Genomic DNA, 9,249 nt, shown 5'->3' with positions numbered 1-9,249 from the left:
ACTAAACCAGGTCATGGATTATATGACATACAACATAAATTCTATTATATTAAATTATAGTGAACTTTACACTCCATTAAACTACTTAACTTATATTGAACTATCTCATTAATCCAAAAAAGCAGATGAAGAAGCTGCAAAGACTAGCCCGCCTTCTCAAAACTGTGCATCAGACTTTTCATGTCGATGTAAGTGTTCTCTATCGGAAGTGAATGGTCCGAGGACCTGCACTTTCCAGGAAGCATGCTGAGCCCCATATGGAAAGCCAGACAGCTGACTATGCTGTTAAGTACTAATGCTGACATTCAGGTTTAGAAAGACTAGTATTTCTGATCCTATCATTATTGGGGTGTTTTATTTCATTTCTCGTCATAAAGTTTTATAGCACTGATCGCATTTGTCCGGTTTTGCCAGCTGCCAGGTTTGGGTTTGTTTAGAAATATATGTGAAATATAACAGTGAAAACAACTATATGTATACTTACCTGGCAGGGGAGATACCATGATCACGAAGGTGGTTTTCCCAGGGCGAGGCTTATCCATTGCACTCCAGATGTGCTGACCCCTGCGATTTCCCCAAATGTGAGAAACTCGACTGCATAATTTGTGGTAGTGGGGGACTACGTTCGCGCTCTCCCCTGAAAAAAAAAAAAGAAAGAAAACAACTATATACCAGAGTTGAAATGATAACCACTTACCAGAAACCTGATGTTGAACAAGCCATTAAAGTTCGATGGATTTGCCTGGCTTTTAAAAAAAATGGACAAATGAGATTAGAAACTAATACAAAAGATTGTTGAAGCTGTGTGTGGAAAGCACCTATTCGGCTGCCTAGCACACTGCAGGTGCAAAATCAGGAGTAGCTATTAATATTCAAGAACAAGCTTTGATTGTCTACCGTGCACTGCTGAGGCAAGCAGCCCAAAAGCATCCAAGCCAGGCAGTCTGTACACACGATGGCTTGAACATTCAGTGCTTGATCCTATTGTCTTTTCTGCAGCTGTGCCAAGCCACATGAACACGCCCAGTCTCTCACTGCTCCCTCCTCTGGCCTGAGGTCAGACCCCAAATGGAGCCCCACCGAAACCATTACGCTGAACTCATTCCTATAATCAGAAGTTCCTGCTTAGCCCAACAGTAACTCAAGCTGTTTGTTTTATTGTTGATATGAAGGGGTTGGGCTCAGATCCATAGAGTCCCCGTGTGCCACAAAACACTGCCTGGTCTTGCTTCATCCTCACAGCTGTTGACACGTCTGAGCTCACTGCAGCAGTCTTGGTGTCGAGCCATCTCATTGAGGGTAGTCCTCCGTTTTCAGTGACCATCTGCTATATCGAGCACAGCGTCCTTCCCCAGGGACTGGCACTCTCTGATACCATGTGTATCACACAGTTTCATCATCTTCTCTTCGAAGGCTGTACTTCTTCCAAGACACATTGTGTTCCTCTAGCAGTCCACAATATATTCAATTTTCATCACCAATACCATAATTGAAAGACATTGATTATATCCATTCTTCCTTATTCACCACCCATCTTTTACATGCACTTGAGACAAGTGAAGATACCCTGGTTTGGTTCCGGTGCACCTTTGCCCTCAAAGAGAAAGCTTTGCTCTTTAATATTTTAAGAGGTCTTTTGCAGCAGATTTACCCAATGCACTACATCATTTTCTTTCTTGATGGCTGCTTCCATGGGTGGTAATTGTGGATCCAAATAAGATTAAATCCTGGACAACATCTGTCTTTTCTCCATTTATCAGGACCTTGTTTATTAGTCTACACCCACTGCCAAAGAATAGATCCTGACTTATTACAGTGACCCTAAAGGATAAGGCTACATTGCTCCTTAGGGTTTCCAAGACTATTAGACCTTTACAGGAGCAAGCAACCTCATCTTTCTCCCATGAGACAAGTGGTGGGTGTGAACCACTGACCTTGCAATTTAAAGACCAGTACTTAATTCACTATGCCAACAGAGTCCAGTTGTACGTATCTTTCTTTTCTTTACATTTCTTTATAAACTATACCAAAGGCTATAATATTGTGCTCTTCATCAAGTCCTGTTTGCTTTCAGCAAGCAAAGTTGTATCATCTGCATATCATGCAGGTTATCAATGCGTCTTCCTCCATCCGTCTGTATTGAGTCCAGCTCCAGGATTATTTGCACCACACAGATTGAATAAGTACGATGATACACTACAACCCCGATGCCACCTTTCCTGATTCTAAAACACTCAGTTTCCCTATGCTCTATTGGAACTGCATCTTAATCTCATCTATAGGTGCCTCGTGAACACAATTAAATTCATATCTGGCATACTGATAATAAGCCCTTAAAGTTCACCATCCTGGATACTGATGCAGGCATCTCATTGTCTGTCTTTGATAAACCAGGGCCTGACATAGCTCCTTGGAGGGCCTTTGACTATTTCAGAATCCAGTGGTACGTAGTCTATTACCTCAGAGCCCTTCTTGTTGTTTCTGGCTGGAAAAACTTAGCCAAGAAGAAGCCCAAAGGAAATCCTTCCTACAGCAGAGTCCTCTGCCAAAGGAAACAGATATTAAAAGAGCTTTGTCAGAAATTGCCAAGAGGCCGTAATCCCTATCTAATATGACTACCGTGTATACAATTAGACTTGAGGAGAGCTAAGAACAGCACTGAACAAAAAGCAGAGCTCTGGTTCTTTCTTCATTACAGTGCTCCTAAGAACTAGGCCCCAGGGGGTCTTCTCCTAGGAGAGTTCTCAGATTCACACCCCACCTTTCACCCCTCATAATTGGCCAGCTTACTAAATGACCCATTGGTTCCCAGCCACCACCCCTGACCCAGAGCAGCACAAAGTCCAACTGAGAGTCTTTTTTCTGGTGGTGTTGCCCGGGAAGAATAAGAAAGAGAGAAGAGGGTAAAGACGGCAGGAGAACAAGTACATGAATGAAAATCTCGCGCATTAAGAAACAACAAAGAACTTATTCATGCCTGAGTTGCTAGAAGTTGACATCACCATCCTATATTTCTAAATTTTAAAAATATCTAAAACCAGTTAGGAAAAACTGTAAGACTCTTTCCTGAAAGGATGTACAACAGTGGTTCTCAACCTATGGGTTGTGACCCCTTTGGCGGTCAAACGGCCCTTTCACAGGGGTCGCCCATTTCGTAACAGTAGCAGAATGACAGTTATGCAATAGCAATGAAAATCATTTTATGGTTGGGGTCACCACCGCAGGAGGAACTGTATAAAAGGAAGTTTGAGAAGCACTGAGGCGCAGTTCCATGGTGCAAGTTTGAGTCCATGGAGCAGGTTTTTTCCCCTCCAGAAAAAAAATGCATAAACTATGACAGTGAAAAGGGGTTTGTTTTGTCTTGTTTTAACCACTATGAGATCTTTCGGGTTACTCAGGTTAATATTCTGTTGAGATTTTTCCCCAATTCTGTTGAGATCTTTTGAAGTGCAGTCGGTCATCCACATAGTTAACATTAATAAAGGACTTGCCAACTGGTGACATCTGTGGGGTTCAGAGACGGTTGTCTGCACAGAGCTTTCGTTTCAGACAGTGTAACATTCTCACGGAATGCACTAGCAGAACAGACAGATCTACAATTGTTTCTTAGAAAGTGCTGCCAGACTTGTATCTTCAGAGAAAGTGTCTTGCTAGCAAATAGTCTGAGAGCAAGTTCTGACATATTCTAGAAAAACGGTGCTCTGAAAACATAGAAGCCACTTGTTTCCCAACAAAGGAGAGGAAAAACAAATGTCTGGCTAATTGGACAAATTAGTTATAGGTCGGGAAAAAGATTGTGAAACACATAGCAACTTGAAGGTGAAAGGCAATTGTGAAAGAAACGAGAAGATGGTAGATTATGATTAGGTGGCAAAAAAAACCAAGAAAAGTAGGCAGTACACAGATACCCTGCAGACTCCCAGTGGCAGGGAAAATATGGTTGGGGAAGGGAGTGTGCCCTGCCACACCCATCCTGAACCATGGAGGGTAGGGGACCACAGGCACAAAAGACAGGACGTGGCCTCTGACTATGGCTACACTGATTTCACCCAATGGCCTGGCCTGGAACCCAGCCATGTGCATCTATTCAAGGAAGTTTAAAATTTTCTCTTTCATGATATCTTATGGTACAAGTGTAACTAGAATGAATTGTGTACTAATTATTGATCTCTGCCTTTAAAATTACATCCCAAAATTTAGGAGTGTAAAGCGATATTTATTTTCTTACCTGGGTTCTGAGGTCAAGAATGCACAAATGGCGTGGCTGCTTGGTTCTTCTTCCTGGGAGTATGGTCAAGCTGTCAGCTGAGGCTGGACTCTTTAGAAGGCGTAACTGCTCCTACATCCATTCATATGGCTGTTGTCACGGTTCATTCAGTTCCTTCTCTCTTAGATTCCCCCACAAGGGTGCTCATTACCTGATCGCTTGTTTCTGTCTGTGGTGAGACACAGACAGTAAGTAAGATGAACGCTGCAGTATCTTGTATGGCCTAGTCTTGGAGGTGGCACCCCATCATGTCTGCCACATTAATTCTATTGCTCACACAGACCAAGCCTAGTACAAATTGTCAGGACCAGAACTGGGACCATCTTAGAAGTTGACCACCCACCACCTATCTCTGGCTCCCGACTACTCATGTCCTTACCGCATACCTACTCCCTCTGAAAACGTCTAAAATCTTACCCCATTACAACACTAGCAAACAATCCATGTTAAGACACAATTATGCAACCGATATGGCTTGAATATGTTAGGCATTACTGCACAACAAGGAAGGAAATGAGAGGCACACGGAGTCTTTGCTCCATAGCGGTTCTGAAATCCAGCAAAGCCGATGGAAGTTCCTTAGGGGTCAATCTTTCTCCTTCCCGATGATTGTTCTCTAGGGCTCTTTGCTCCATGAACGGAATCATCTTTCCTTTTCAGTGGGTTGTTGTTGTTGTTTGTCTTTAATATTTCTTTTTGAAGTTATTACATGTATGCAACAGTAATTTTCTCACACAACAGTAGAATCTGAGGAGGTTAGGGGCTAAAAGCCCCTTTTGATTTTAAACCGTTTCTGTACCTTTTAAAGTCTAAAGTGGCGATGGTTTTGCGATATAATTCTTTCCCAAAGGTTTGTTCGTTTTTCTTCCCTGGAGCCCGTTTCATCAGGCTGACGCTGCTGTCCGGTGCTCGTTACCGAAGCAGCACCCGCGCAGCTCTGAGACCAGCCCTTCTCCCCCTGTGGTTCCTGTAGGGAAATGTCATGAGGCTTCTCAGAAGCCTTGGGCTGAAAGGATCTATGACGCACGCCTTACGAAACTTTAGCGGGCGTGCTGTAGGACTCGAACGGTACTTAGAGTAACCACTTTCTGACCTTTCTGAGGTCATAGCACAGGATTTTATAGACATGGCCCTGCTTCATCTTCAGACCTCACGTCACGGGTGATACTCCGATTATGACCTTCCTTCTGAAGCCATGTCCTATGTCAGCATTCTTTGATACCTATAGAGACCGGAAGTGGAACGACTACCAAGTTCTGGCTCATTTTATTTAACAGCCCTTCCTTTAGCTTATATCTCTCCCCTCGTTCCATTTATTTTGAGGAACAAGGAGATGCCAAGTGGAATCTTCAGCATTCTCTCTGAAAATCTGGTTGGCTAGATGATCCAAATCACTAGGCACATTTTCTATCTTCTACATTATTGCAGACAACAATGTTGATCAATTTTCTTCCACTGTTTATTAAGGGTCCCCTTACTTCCAGTTTACAAGAATTTCCTCACTTCTTTCGAACCACAACTAAGAGTCTCCTCAAAGTCCAAACTGTCACTAATACTTTATAGAAGGCATTCTACTTCCCAGTTCTAAAACTACTCCCACATTTTAGATATTTGTTACCATATCATGTCACTTCCCAGTACTTAAGCAGATATTAGTTATCTGCTACAAAAATAGGCTCAAATTTTGCTATCATTGTGAAGATGGTTCAGGGCCAAGGAACATTTCCTTTGTTGTACATGGGGTCACTATTAGTTGAAACAAATTCAACAGCCCCAACCAATAAAAACAACCTTTCCATATAATAAATCCCTCCAAAAATTTAGCAGAACTGATTTTTACAGCACCCAACAACATATAAAAGATTTGACTGTGTGATTTACAATAAATCATGGGTAGCATTACAAAGAAGGAAAATTCTAGAACACTGTAAAGTGCTCAAGTAGATCCTATACATAGACCAACAGGGGGTGGTTGAGAACAGAACAAGGAGATGTTCTTTCTTGAGTGGAGTTCGTCAGGGTGACATAAATGGGCTAGAGCCTTTAGAATTGTCATTTGCTGATGGGGCATGACTCAAGTTCAGAAGAAACAGCTGCAAAACATCTGCTAATATCAGATCTTGGAATGTGCGAAGTATGAATCTAGGAAAATTGAAAGTCATTAAAAATGAAATGGACCCTCCCTGGGGGATGGACAACAGAAAAGTGGGTGAATGGAGACATTGGGCAGTATAAGATATAACAAAACAATAATAATTTATAAATTATCAAAGGTTCATGATGGAGGGGTGAGCGGGGAGAGAGGGGAAAAATGAGGAGCTGATACCAAGGGCTCAAGTAGAAAGCAAATGTTTTGAGAATGATGATGGCAACAAATGCACAAATGTGCTTGACACAATGGATGTATGTATGAATTGTGATAAGAACTGTAGGAGTCCCCAGTGAAAAGACTTTAAAAAAAAGAAAAGAAAGCTACAATTTTTTAAAAAAATGAAAGGGAACACATAAAGTTCATTATCCTGGGCATTCGTGTGCTAAAATAAATCCCTATTGGCCATTTTGAATCAGTCTGTTTAGGGTTACTATACCAGAAATGACAGGTTCAAGAGGAATTAATTCACATCCATTGTCTAAAAGGACATTTCAAGATCTATTTTGAAGTACAGTGTTGCCTGTGATAGGATTACAACTATCTGCCTACAAGAAAATCTAATCAATACAACTATTATTCAAATTTATGCACCAAACACAAAAGTTAATAATGAAAACACAATTCTACCATTATCTTCATTTGAAAATTGATCAAATATGCAATCAAAATTCATTGACAACTAATCAATTGGAATGCAAAAGTTGGAAACAAAAAGGAAGCAACTGTAGTTGGAAAATATGGTTTGGGCAGTAGTAATGAAGCTGGAGCCTACATGATACAATTTTGCAAGACCAATGACTAGTTCATAGCAAACACCGTATTCAATGGCTGTGTTAGTCTGGGTACTTTAGAGAAACAAATCCACAGAAACTCACGTATAAGAGAGAGTTCTATATAAAGGTTAAGTATGCATGAATAAAACATCCCAACCCAGTGCTGCTCAAGCCCACAAATCCAACATTAATCCATTAACCCATATGTTCAACACCAATCTACAAAGTCCGCCTCCATCTCACAAACCAGACAATGATGTCTACTGCAGGAGGAAAGCTGAGTCAGTGAATGTGTAAGCATCTCAGCACTGGCAGGGGTCTCCACACAGGTGCTCCAGCACCCAGGGCTGCATCGGGGTAGATCCATGTGGCCTCTCTTCAGGGATGTCTTGAAGGAAGTGAGCCTTGCTGGCTGAAGCAGGGAACTAGCTAAGGCAGCTGCACTCTGGTCCGATCATCAGAAAGCAAGAGACCCGAGAACTAGAAAGGAAAAGTTCACCGAGCCATTTATCCCTCCGTCCTTCAATGAACCCCACCTGTGTTTATCGGCCAGGTTGGCACAATAAACTAACTACCTCAATGACATAAATAGGTGGCAACCTCTTTGACCGTCTCCAGAATGAGAGGCTAGTTTACTACATTGCTTAAAATCAGAAAAGATACGTATCAGGGTGTATCCTTTCACCATACTTATTCAACTCTATGATGAGATCATTCAAGGACCTTGGGCCTCTACTCAAACACTCCCTCAATGCACGAATACCTTCTTTTATTAAATTGGAACTCTATGATGCTCACTCTCCCGACACAACGGCTGGAGCCAAAGTGTGTGAACAAATAAATGTGGTGAAGAAAGCTGATGGTGCCCGGCTATCAAAAGAGATAGTGACTGGGGTCTTAAAGGCTTGAAGATAAACAAGCGGCCATCTAGCTTGGAAGCAACAAAGTCCACATGGAAGAACACACCAGCCTGAGTGAGCGAGTGGTCCCAAAGGGATCAGTTACCAGGCATCAAAGAACAAAAATCATATCATTGACTGCACACCTCCATGATAGGATCGCTGAAGACAAATGGGTGCATAAGCAAATGTGGTGAAGAAAGCTGATGGTGCCCGGCTATCAAAAGAGATAGTGTCTGGGGTCTTAAAGGCTTGAAGGTGAACAAGCGGCCATCTAGCTCAGAAGCAAATAAGCCCACATGGAAGAAGCACACCGGCCAGTGCGATCACGAGGTGCCCAAGGGACCAGGTATAAGGCATCATGCAAAAAAAAAAAAAAAAGATGTAAGTGTGTGTATGTATGTGTATATATGTGTATATGTATATATGTATGTATATATATGTATATATATATCATATTAAATGAAGGGGGAAGTGCAGAGTGGAGACCCAAGGCCCAAGTGTCGACCAATGGAGATCCCCTCATAGAGGGGTTTAGGAGAGGAGATGGGTTAATTAGGGTGTGAGGTAGTATCGATGAAGAACACAGCTTTCCCCCGGATCCTGGATGCTTCCTCCCCCCAACTACCATGATCCGAATTCTACCTTGCAGGGCTGGATAGGACAGAGGCTGTACACTGGTGCATATGAGGGTTGGAGGTACAGGGAATCCAGGGTGGATGATACCTTCAGGACCAAGGGTGTGAGGGACGATGCTGGGAGAGTGGAGGGTGAGTGGGTTGGAAAGGGGGAACTGATTACAAGGATCCACATGTGACCTCTTCCCTGGGAGAGGGACAGCAGAGAAGGGGGGAAGGGAGACTCCGGATAGGGCAAGATATGACAAAACAACAAGGTATAAATTACCAAGGGCATATGAGGGAGGGGGGAAGGGGGAGGGAGGAGGAGAAAAAAAAGAGGACCTGATGCAAGGGGCTTAAGTGGAGAGCAAATGCCTTGAGAATGATTGAGGCAGGGAATGTATGGATGTGCTTTATACAATTGATGTATGTATATGTATGGATTGTGGTAAGAGTTGTATGAGTCCCTAATAAAATGTAAAAGAAGAAAAGAGAAAAAAATGATTAGGGCAAAGACTGTACAGATGTGCTTTATACA

At 42.4% G+C, this 9,249-nt stretch overlaps 1 non-coding gene across 1 annotated transcript; it reads left to right on the top strand.

Moving 5' to 3' along the window:
* Window positions 1-476: 476 nt before the first annotated feature.
* LOC142442137 (U1 spliceosomal RNA) lies at window positions 477-640 on the top strand. Its single transcript, XR_012783378.1, has one exon. It is a non-coding gene; the product is annotated as a U1 spliceosomal RNA (small nuclear RNA).
* The last annotated feature ends 8,609 nt before the right edge of the window (window positions 641-9,249 follow it).

Source organism: Tenrec ecaudatus, chromosome 2, assembly GCF_050624435.1.
Source record: "Tenrec ecaudatus isolate mTenEca1 chromosome 2, mTenEca1.hap1, whole genome shotgun sequence".
Classification (NCBI taxonomy): Eukaryota; Metazoa; Chordata; class Mammalia; order Afrosoricida; family Tenrecidae; genus Tenrec; species Tenrec ecaudatus.
Note: the sequence above shows the minus strand (reverse complement) of the source record. Positions and strands in the feature narration are given on the sequence as shown.